The sequence below is a fragment of the Triticum aestivum genome, chromosome 3A (genome assembly GCF_018294505.1).
Source record: "Triticum aestivum cultivar Chinese Spring chromosome 3A, IWGSC CS RefSeq v2.1, whole genome shotgun sequence".
Lineage (NCBI taxonomy): Eukaryota > Viridiplantae > Streptophyta > Magnoliopsida > Poales > Poaceae > Triticum > Triticum aestivum.
This window is the reverse complement of record NC_057800.1, coordinates 221077075-221089660: the sequence shown is the minus strand read 5'-3', so window position 1 is coordinate 221089660 and position 12586 is coordinate 221077075.

Below are 12586 nucleotides of genomic sequence, written 5' to 3'. Positions count from 1 at the left end.
CCACAGATACTACTCTTGTCTGAGACATGTTGGCTTCATCCAGAGGGAGATGTGTTCTAGGGTGCCAAAGTACTCTTCAGCTGAAGAACTCTCTTTGGGACAAGGGCATCATCAAAGCAAAGAAATCAAAAGAAGAAGCAGTCAGTAATGCAATGCGAGACAAGTGTCATGTAGCAAGGTGCCCGGAATCTATCGTATATCGTATATATGGATTTTGGATTGCGATTTCCTTTTGGGGATCAGGCCGATTTGATGACAGGAATTTCCTTGTTTGTTGCAGCCTAAGATTGGGATTGGCCTACTCTTCTTCTATAACCGGGATCTTATGACTCTCATGCTTAATAAGTTGGCACCTCGCATCCTGCCAAAACCTAATCCTCTTATTCTCTAGCTAGAGTTGGGCTCCTTAAGAAGATATGATACTTCTACTTTTGACACAATTCTTTTTCCTATTTTTAAACTCAAATTGATAAAGCCACCTGGCGAGTAGGAATAGTTTTGAGTTTCTAGTCTGTTTTCTTTTGAGAATCAAACCTCTAATGGGTTTTTGCTACCAGGAGAAGGGAATGGCCATGTTGATGGGGTCTATCTAAATAGAGAGGAACCTATAGGGCTGATTACTCGATCACTCCATTGTGATGACAATCACACCCATATTCTTTATTATTTCTAAATATAGATAACTGCCATCTCCCGGCATAAGAAGGAGTGACCCTAACGACAACCCCTATAATAGTAGACAACACGTTTTAAATCAGACTGGACTGAACGAAGAAAGATCTTTCCACAGAAGAGTGGAAGGGATCCTTTAGAAATAGTTCTTAGCTCCAATCAAGCTTTCTCTGCTGTCTAGGATCGTTAGTGCTATAGTGGAGACACTTTTATCAAATAAGAATGGTGGTCACATTCCCTTTCTGGTGGTAGTCATTGAGGATCTCAAAAACAGGGATCGCAAAAACGTGTCAATAATGACAACGCTGGGCGAAAAGGCTAAAGAAGAAAAACCTGTAGATTTGAATGCCACTTCCTTTGCTAAGATAGCTAGATTTGGATGTCCATTCCATAAGGTATAGCTGCATCTGACACTGAGTAGAAGTTACTAGCAGGATAGACAGGAAGCTCTGAAGGATGTACAATGCTTGGAGGGACAGAAGTTTCAAGAGAAATGGTCTCTTTTGATGGGCATTTGTAGATGATGGTTGATACTGAAAACAATGCCTTCTTGACAGCTCTAGCATCACCAGTTATCTATTAAGCATAAAGATACATTCAAGATAACAATTAGCGGAATATAAGAAACAAAGAATAGATATTGAATAAAGAAAAAAAAGAGCAGAGCCTCATAACCGTCCTAATAGAGATAATACCACGTTCGTCTTGTTCTTTACGCCGATCCAACTCGTGCTTTTTTGGATGGATTTCACACGGAATCAAGGGAGGTGCGGGATACGACCCATATCACATTCCTGTGCCATAGCTTGCAAAATCAAATAAATCTATCAAAGCTAGGGTGCCAGGCCTATAAGAATCAGAAGAACAATCCACACTAATGTAACCGTAAAGAAATGGCGGCTCTAACATAGATTTTTCTCAATATGTCATGTTGTTGAAAAATCCTGTGGTAGCATGGGATGATCGACACTTTAGTTTTAGTTATTGATTTACGCGTCATGCATTAACTAATATTTATGGGGCTGGAGACTTCGCTAAAGCATGCACATAAATAGATGAATGAGAGATTACAAGGCAAGGAGATACATGTCTGGGGGTTGACTCAGAACTTGTACATAGGTCAGCTCACTAATGCTTAATAACCAATAAATAGTCAATCAAGAGATATGCGCCAGCAAACAACATTATACTAAAATAGTGTATTAGGCGGCAAATGGCACAGAAGAGTTTAGACGATATATTCTCTACAACAGGTAGGGATCGGGGGTTATACGCTCTTTTCTATAAACAAAGTAGGCTTGTGATTGTCCGCATCCATCACTCAATCATGCAATTCAAAGAAATGGTTTACTTATCTTCTTCTAAAGGATGGAATTGCTAGATTGTTAGTAATATCAATTGAGGAAGAAGCTAGTCCCACTTAAATTCGAAAAGAAGACCTCTATTGTGACAGAAGATTCCTCGCCCACAGCATCTCACTTATTGATTGTGACATAGCTCTCTATCTCCGCTCATAAGAAGATAGTGTTTCATTCACTCGCTCTAGAAACCATAGGAGCTACTATTCCCAAGTTTATTAAGAATGGGCACTCACTGGATTCAGGCTTCCACCGTTCTAGCTTCTCTTCGTAGTTCACTAGAATGTATCGAGCATGTTTCTTCGGATCAGGAGGCTTTACATAAATTGCTACGATTGCCAAGTCGAAAAAGAACTGGGCATGAAAGTGAAAGTGGAAAGAGAAGGGAGCGTGACTTGTTTCAAGAATTGGATGCCCTTGTTAAGGAAATCTAGTATAAAAGGAGAAATTGGGCCTATTTATAACTTTTGGTACCTAACCACCTGAACTGGGAATAATGGCTAAAGATTGAAGGTTCTAAGCCATGTATCAGAGCCGGTTATTTGAGTATCGATGCTGTTGGAGTCTAGCTTCCGACCAATCCACTTCACTTCGGAGGACATAACAGCTTAAGAAGAAATCGAGATCAGGCCCGTGGAAAGCACACACACACGCCTGGGGAATGAATCCACTTTTTCATTCTCAATACTAGGGGGGGCTTCTCCGATCGATTGCTTTAACTGTTATTCCCCAGATTGGCGAAATGACCTTTCGTCTTGCTTTCGTAAAATAATAAAATGTGCTTTCGCCAGAAGAAGAAAAAAGAAGATAGCTCAGTAAATGGCATTCAAGTAAAGTCGAGAAAGAGGCCTTGCTTTCGCACAGGAAGGAAAGAATTGACTCGGGTAAGTAAGCCCTATTGGGGGATTAAGGGCTCGAGTACGATTAGAGCGCCTTTTTTTTCTGATGCGCAGGCTTACCATTTTAAATAGGGGGAAACAGGAGACTGTAGAAGATGAATATGGCTAGTCTACTGCTACTATTTGATTGGCAATCCTTAGACTATAGGGATGAAGCAAAGGAGCATAACCTACCTGCAACTATGCTTTAAAGCAAAGAAATCTATCGAAATTCTCATTCCAGTCTGAGGGGATATCTGAAGCTACCGATCCGGGATCTCACTCAAATCCAAACCTAGCACTTTTGTATTTATTGCTTCTCCTTTTAGAAAGTCCGTAGCCGAGTAGAAGAGAAGAAAAGAGATTTCCTTATCTGCATGCCAGCTTTCATTCCTACTTTTGATGAAAGAAAGGTCAGTTGATGCCGACAAGTCGACTAAACTTTCACATCTGTCACCTATCTTTAAGCACCTTCTAGGCCGCTTCCCAACCTAATGCATTCAAGTCTGCCTTCGGTACTGGTACTTCGGAATCAAGGGCCCAACAAGCGATATCAGGAGTCTTTGGCCGAAGAACTCGCGAATAAGAAGGTTATTCCATAACTATATAAAATCCATAGTCACGCTCAGCATGCGAAAGCTTGTAAAAATGACATCCCCTGCGAAAACCAATAGGATTTGTTGGGCCATCGAACACTAGTTTCTGGTTTCTCAAGACCTTGAGGCAAGGGCAGTTACGCAACATTTTCTCAATATTGAATGTGCATTTTTCCCGCATTTTTCGATTCCACTTCTGTATCAGAAATTAGTGTCAAGGAATGGAGTTCCTGTTTCGTTAACTAAGTCTCGCGTTGTTTGCTTGAGGAAGGGACGGCCGTAGCTAAATTTCCATTGCTAATCTTACATGTTCCCACGAACAATAAAGAAAAGAAGAAAAGGCTATTCCTTAGACACAGAGGTGGGATTAAGGCGTCATGCGGAACTCCAACAACATAGACCAGATGACTTATTTATTGAAAATAGGTTTAGGAGCCTGATCCTGGAGCTGAGCAAGCATGGGCGTGATCCACATCGAGTGGAACTACTATAACTATATCTGTGGAAGGAAGGTGGAACCTTCACCGAATCATAGTTAGGTGGCTCCCATTCCGCAGTGGGCCGACGTCACACTGCCGCTTCAATAGCTAGCGGGTAATAATCAGAAAGTGAATCATCAACCACTCATTTAGAAGCCGCTCATGCAACAACGTTTAAGTAAATCCTTCCGCCCTTATTTTCTTTAGTCTAGTTGTTGGAGGAAATGCGCCTTGAACACATTACGTATACTAGCTGAGCTTTGTCCCTAATCGTGACTAGTTGTTATTAGTTTCGATCAAATTTCCCCCCAGCCGGCAATGCCTCAGCTTCTCAAAATCTAGGAAGCTCTGAAAAAAAGTCATCATTATGAAAAGATACTAGCGCTACTAATAAGGGAAGCTACTTTTTTCTAAGAAAGGAATAAAGCAGAAAACTAAAGAAAGAGATCTTAAGTGGGTCCCGCGAGTAGTTTGTCTTGTTTCAGTCCGTACAAGAAGATACTTTCAGGGTTGCCCAAGAAGGGACGGGCCTATCTATTGGTGGTACTAGTTCCGCGGGAGGGGCAGGATTTCGGTGCCGTCAGCATGGGTCCGGCTATCGATCACAAGGGTCTAGATACGGGTCTCGAACGGAAAAGTATGCTACATATTGCTCTGCTCCAGTTCCCTCTGCTTACACCTGGTCAATTCGTTGATCGCCCCTTTTATTTCTGATTTTCAAAAGGGCCCCGCTCTCGTCTCTGCTGACGAAGCCTTTATCTCTGTCTCTGTTATCCTCGTACATGCTGATCTCTTCGACTGATAGAGTCTATGCTATTGGTGAAGCTGGTTCTACCTCAACAACAGGATCTGCAAATGGATTTTCAACTAACAGCCTCTGCTTCAATTTGTGATCAAAGGTCGACTAGTTTTCACCGAATCTTCAATTACGCACCGGTAACTTTTTTCCATTTCCGAGGTCCAGAGGGGAAGACGAAGTACAGCCTAGTTCAGAGAGTCACGATTGAATCCAGGTTAATTCAGCAGCAGCTAGAGCAATACTCCGATGTTGATTTGATTCTCCGCTACCCACCAAGGTAGAAGACTGCTTGATCCGCAAAAGAAGTATGCTTTATTTGCTTATAGAACAAAAGTATACGCTTTTTCAGGGAAAGATAGATGGAATAGGGCATTCGGCAGTTTGAAGAGGTAGCCTTTTTCAGTAGCAGTCTTGTAAGCAAGCGCCGTACGTTCAATCTATACTGGCGAGAGTCTTTCCTCTTATAAAGCCTGAGCGCGTTGCATGACTTAATGCCAGCTCTTTATCATACATCTTCTGTAGAACCAATAAATATAAGGGATATGTGTTAGCACATCTTGTTCGTGCTCTGCACCATGTTTTTCCTGTATACCGGCAGCTAGCATCCCATCAGTAACCTACGGGCGAGATCTCTTGAGGGGGGCTGGCCATGGTTTTTTAACCCACCCTTTCATTCACTTCAGACCCAAAGCAGAAAAGGTTTGCAATCCATATACTGGAATTTGGTTCCACCGAAGTACAAGGACTAAACTGATCGACTCCACCGCAGGGTGCGAGATGTTGAGCTTCCTCGACGCCTACTCTGGGTATCAGCAAGTCTATATGGCTGAGGAAGACAAAGAAAAAACTAGTTTTATCGCCCCTTCCTTCTGTTACAAGCGGATGCCCTTCGGTTTGATAAATGCCGGCGCCACATTTAAGCGCCTAATGAGCCTCATCCTCAGGTCTCAGTTGGGTCGTAATGCAGAAGTGTACGTTGACGACGCCGTCATCAAAAGCCGCTTGGCAGGGACTCACCCCAAAAACACCTCTCTTTTTGCATCTGCTGAGCAGAACCAATTACCAGATCCTACTTCTAAGCTCTATGCTCTACTTCGGCCTTGCTCTCACTTATGGGTAGGAAGGACAATAAGCAGGAATTCATGTTGGCTAACTATTCTATCCAGGCGGAAGTTGTTTTCATAGGAAAGACGGAAGGTTTTGCACGTTGGTTGTATCGAATTTCCCTTTCTAATAGCATACACAAATAGATAAGAAAGTTACGACGATGATAAGGTAAATGAAAACCTTTGATTTACCTTACCATCAGTTATGTCTTATCTCTGTGCCTCCTCTAGCCATTTCATAATTGGATATCGTCATTCAAATCTGTTATGACAACTGTTTGGTAAGCAGGGATTCGAATCAAACAATAAATACCAACTCTAAGTGCGATGGATAGTACCTGGTGCCTAATTTCATGGTATCTTTCTTGGCGCCTACCACAGGAAAACCCCTCCTTCTTTTGGGAGGAAATGAAATGAGTAAAGGTTTCTGCCGACTCCCCTCAAGGAACCACTCACTACTCAACTTGAAACCACGGACCTACCTCCTGCTTTTGACTTTCTTCTTTGTCCCAATTCATATCGAGCATGTCTTTCTCCATCTATAGATAGAGAGAATAGATGATAGGGGCTCTCAAAGCAAATAGGATTCTGTATCTAATACTAATAGGTACTAACCGCATTCAAGATTGACTTGACCTCTTATTTTGGATAGGCAGAAATGCTTATGCCCTAGGGGTTTAAAGGGCCCACTCCCTTTGGTTGACTCATCAGGCTCACCACCTTTTGGAGCTCATCCAACAGTCAGTCTACTTAATCATAATCATAATCAATCCGTTGCTATTGCTATCTATCGCCATACCCACAAGAGGGTAATTTATCCAACTCCCCGTGCGAAAGCAAGTCCCGCGTCAGCAGTGATTCGAGTTGTTCCTTGAGAGCAGGCTTATGGCATTCCAGGTAAACATAACAATATGAGAGAGAACTCCGTTCGGCTTATAAGTACTTGATTGAACCAATTGTTTTTTCATTTCCCAGTAGGTCACCTTGGGCCAGCTGCTGACTTTCTAGAAAGAGACAAGGAAGTCGATTCAACATAAGGAAAGAAAGCATATTTTAGGTTTACTCCTTCCATGTCTAGTAGGAGTGCGTGCTTCTTATTGCCTTTTGAGCAGTAGTTGTATACATTCCTCACTCAGTCTAATTAATTATCTTTCTCCCTACCCAAATACCAAGGGAGGTTTATGAGTCGTATCCTCCTTACGAGATAGCGGAAGTAGCATTAGCGGGAAAAGTAAGCTCCTTTTCAAGCCTTCTCTTTCGTAACCTTTGATTAGTTCCTTAGATGCCCTTAGCAAGAATGATGCAGGAGCAAGAAAGTCTATTTCCTCCGCCTTTCAAGAATCTCGCTATTCAAATAGCACAGTATAAAATGCAATCCATAAGTCATGCTGGTCAATCAATGACAATGATAAGCTCTATAAAAAAGAGTCTATTGCTCTTCGACACGTTTTATATCTACTTCAGTCATGCTTTATTGGAGTTATCTGACGCCAAGGAGGAAGGAATAGAGATTAGGATCCTAGCCTTGTTCCGTTTGAAGTTCCTAAGAGAGGTTACAAAAGAAAGGGATGCTCAAACCAAGGATTTGGAGTCTTATTAGTGCATCAATCTACAGAAAGGTAGGGGGCATACCTGTGTGAAAATGGAGTGTAAAACATATTCTAGATATTTCACTTCGAATTTCTTCCTCTTAAAAGAGTCAAGTCCGCAGGGTTCCCTAAATTCCCCAGGAATCAAGTGGGACCAGGAGATCGTTGTTCATTCGGTGGTTGGCCCTCCCCCTAATAAGTACCTACCAAGAATTGGGCCAGTTAGTTCAAGCGGTACCGAATCACAAAGAACAGTTGAGTTTTCTAATTCATCTATTATTCTATTTTTTGCATTTCTAGAATAGCGTTGGAGCCGGGACACACATTTCTGCCCGAGTTCCAACAGCAAACCAAATACGTTATCGTGGAAAATGAGTTTCGCCAACACAGAGTTTGTGTGCTTTTTATTTTCACATGAGTTTCACATATGTGATGGTTGGTTGGGAGGGTACGGCAAATGACTCCAGAATCTTTCTGGATACAACCACTGAACCGGAAAATGGCCACTATCGTCACCGAGAAAATACTATCTTGTGGACTCAGGCTCTACGTTTATGCCTTAAGGTCTTTCTCCTTACCGTGGGGAGCGGTACCACTTGTGTGATTCTAGAGAAGAAGGCGGTGTCCCGACCACAAGGCGTTAAATTCCACTGGTGCTTGCTAGCCAGTCAAGAACGACTCGAAGACCGTGGGAAGGTCTTCATGCTACGCCGAAGACGACGATGGCTCCATACCGGGTGGTAATACACAGGTATAGGATTTCCTGTAATGATGTGAAACTGTATATTTCAGAGAAATAGCTCAGTTCGAGAGGAAGGCGGAAACAGTTCCGGTTTTATTAACCTGATTCCTATTCATTTACCGGTAAAGAAAGGAATTCTTATCTATTTCTCGAGGCAATTATACTCATATCGACAATATGAACTGCATGAGAATTAGCATATAGAAAGAAAGCTTTACCGAATACAGGTCTAGTAGGTATAGAGCCTAAGCGTGGTGGGGGTGCTGGTGCTTAGGCAGATGCCCCATTGTTCATGATGTTGCAATGAATCCAGTGGATCATCCTCATGGAGGAGGTGAGGGGCGCATGAAAGGAGGTAGACCTTCGGTGTCACCTTGGGGAAAGCTCACTAAAGCAGGATTTCGGGCAGTAGTAGGGGTGGTGAAACTTTAGATGTCAAATGCCACCAATTTTTCTGCTCAAGTTAGAACGTAGTTTTTCGAAGTGAATTGGCCAGTTCCTTTTAAAAGGAGACTGGTTTATTTTTATAAGCGATTGGCTTCACTTTAGATTTGTTATCGTAATTTCTCTTTTATTTATGGGTTGTTATTTATTATTTCGATTTTTGATAAATGAAACGAATCCAAGCCCGACAAGTAGAATTCCATTCGGTACCTTCGGGGTTTTCTTTTTCCTTCTGGATGACGACGTCACCGCGTCTCCTTATTGTTATTGCGATGGTGACGAGGAACAAAGGGCCGGGGAGATCATCGAAATTACCTCTAGCCCGGAGCCAGAGGGGGTCGTCGACACAACGCCAACCCTGGTGGTGGGGCACTTCAAAGGTCTGGAGACCCTCCTTGAGATTCCTCCTTTACCGGAAATGCCACCCGCAGGTCCTTCCTTAGCTCCAGAAGAAAGGGAGCAAGCCCCCTGGCCTAAACCTCGATCCATCCCAGAGTAGCCGCCGGCTGGACGGCGGCGAACGGGGGGCAAACTCCTCAAAACGAAGTTCTACTTTGTCTTTGGAAGAATTGGAAGAATCGGACTCTAAGTTTAAAGTAGGAGTAGAGTCTTTAGAGGCTCGCTTAGAAGGAATAAAGAGAAAAAAGCAACTGCAAGCGTTCAGGGCTTCTCCTTTTGAGACCGCGAAAGCAGAGCTGGTTACATCCATTGGGGAAAATTCCCAGTTTCGTGTGGGACTTCTTTTGTCTCTGGATGTCAAATGGATGCTTGATAGATGGTTTTGAGATATAAAGGTGGTAATATTAGAGGTGTGCTAGTTGAGTAATTGTGAAATTGACGAATACTTGTGTTGAAGTTGGCAAGTCCCGTAGCATGCACGTATGGTAAATGTTATGTGACAAATTTGAAGCATGGGGTGTTCTTTGATTGCTTTCCTTATGAGTGGCGGTCGGGGACGAGCGATGGTCTTTTCCTACCAATCTATCCCCTAGGAGCATGCGCGTAGTGCTTGGTTTTGATGACTTGTAGATTTTTGCAATAAGTATGTGAGTTCTTTGTGACAAATGTTGAGTCCATGGATTATACGCACTCTCACCCTTCCATGATTGCTAGCCTCTTCGGTACCGTGCATTGCCCTTTCTCACCTTGAGAGTTGGTCAAACTTCGCCGGTGCATCCAAACCCCGTGATATGATACGCTCTATCACGCATAAGCCTCCTTATATCTTCCTCAAAACAGCCACCGTACCTACCTATTATGGCATTTTCATAGCCATTCCGAGATACATTGCCATGCAACTTTTCACCATTTCATTTATTTTGACATGCATAATCATTGTCATATTGCTTTGCATGATCATGTAGTTGACATCGTATTTGTGGCAAATCCACTGTTCATAATTTTTTCATACATGTCACTCTTGCTTCATTGCAATCCTGGTACACCGCTGGAGGCATTCACATAGAGTCATATTTTGTTCTAAGTATCGAGTTGTAATTCTTGAGTTGTAAGAAAATAAAAGTGTAATGATCATCATTAGAACATTGTCCCATGTGAGGAAAGGATGATGGAGACTATGATTCCCCCACAAGTCGGGATGAGACTCCGAATGAAAAAAGGGAAAGAAAAGAGGCCAAAAGAAAAAAAAGGAAAAAAAAAGGCCCAAATAAAAAAATAAAAAAAGTAAATGAGAGAAAAAGAGAGAAGGGACAATGTTACTATCCTTTTTCCACACTTGTGCTTCAAAGTACACCATGATCTTCACGATAGAGAGTCTCTTATTTTGTCACTTTCATATACTAGTGGGAATTTTTCATTATAGAACTTGGCTTGTATATTCCAACGACGGGCTTCCTCAAATGCCCTAGGTCTTCGTGAGCAAGCGAGTTGGATGCACACCCACTTAGTTTCTTTGATGAGTTTTCATATATTTATAGCTCTAGTGCATTTGTTGCATGGCAATCCCTACTCCTTGCATTGACATCAATCGGTGGGCATCTCCATAGCCCATTGATTAGCCTCGTCAATGTGAGACTTTCTCCCTTTTTGTCTTCTCACACAACCTCAATCATCATATTCTATTCCACCCATAGTGCTATGTCCATGGCTCGCACTCATATATTGCGTAAAAGTTGAAAGAGTTTGAAAAAGGCTAAGTATGAAACAATTGCTTGGCTTGTCATCGGGGTTGTGCATGATAAGAGCATTTTGTGTGACGAAAATAAAGCATGGCCAAACTATATGACTTTGTAGGGATAAGTTTTCTCTGGCTATGGTATTTTTATAAGACATAATTGCTTGACTAGCATACTTGGAGTATTACTATTTTTATGTCAACAATAAACTTTTATCATGAATCTTTCAGATCTGAACATTCATGCCACAATATAGAAAAATACATTGAAGAATATTCTAGAAAGCATTCCACATCAAAAATTCTGTTTTTATCATTTACCTACTCGAGGACGAGCAGGAATTAAGCTTGGCGATGCTTGATACATCTCCAACATATCTATAATTTTTGATTGTTCCATGCTATTATATTATCTGTTTTGGATGTTAATGGGATTTATTTTACACTTTTATATTATTTTTGGGACTAACCTATTAACCGGAGGACCAGCCCAAATTGATGTTTTTTTGCCTATTTCAGTGTTTCGTAGAAAAGGAATATCAAACGGAGTCCAAATGGAATGAAACCTTCGTGAACATGATTTTTGGAACAAATGTGATCCAGGGGACTTGGAGTGGATGTCAAGAAACAATCGAGGAGGCCACGAGGCAGGGGGGCGCGCCCTCCACCCTCGTGGGCCCCTCGTTGCTCCACCGACCTACTTCTTCCTCCTATATATATATCCATATACCCCGAGAACATCCAGGAGCACCACGAAATCCTATTTCCACCGCCGCAACCTTCTGTACCCAAGAGATCCCATCTTGGGGCCTTTTCCGGAGCTCCGCCGGAGGGGGCATTGATCACGGAGGGCCTCTACATCAACTCCATGGCCCCTCTGATGATGTGCGAGTAGTTTACCTCAGACCTTCGGGTCCATAGCTAGTAGCTAGATGGCTTCTTCTCTCTCTTTGGATCTCAATACAAAGTTCTCCTCGATTCTCTTGGAGATCTATTCGATGTAATCTTCTTTTGCGTTGTGTTTGTCGAGATCCAATGAATTGCGGGTTTATGATCAAGTCTATCTATGAACAATATTTGAATCTTCTCTGAATTCTTTTATGTATGATTGGTTTATCTTTGCAAGTCTCTTTGAATTATCAGTTTGGTTTGGCCTACTAGATTGATCTTTCTTGCCATGGGAGAAGTGCTTAGCTTTGGGTTCAATCTTGCGGTGCTCGATCCCAGTGACAGAAAGGGAAACGACACGTATTGTATTGTTGCCATCGAGGATAAAAAGATGGGGTTTTATATCATATTGCATGAGTTTATCCCTTTACATCATGTCATCTTGCTTAAGGCGTTACTCCGTTCGTATGAACTTAATACTCTAGATGCATGCTGGATAGTGGTCGATGTGTGGAGTAATAGTAGTAGATGCAGGCAGGAGTCGGTCTACTTGTCACAGACGTGATGCCTATATACATGATCATACCTAGATACTCTCATAATTATTCGCTTTTCTATTAATTGCTCGACAGTAATTTGTTCACCCACCGTAATACTTATGCTATCTTGAGAGAAGCCACTAGTGAAAACTATGGCCCCCGGGTCTATTCTCCATCATATAAGTTTCGAATCTATTTTATTTTGCAATCTTTATTTTCAATCTATATCATAAAAATACCAAAAATATTTATCTTATTATTATCATCTCTATCAGATCTCACTCTTGCAAGTGGCCGTGAAGGGATTGACAACCCCTTTATCGCGTTGGTTGCGAGGTTCTTATTTGTTTGTGTAGGTACGA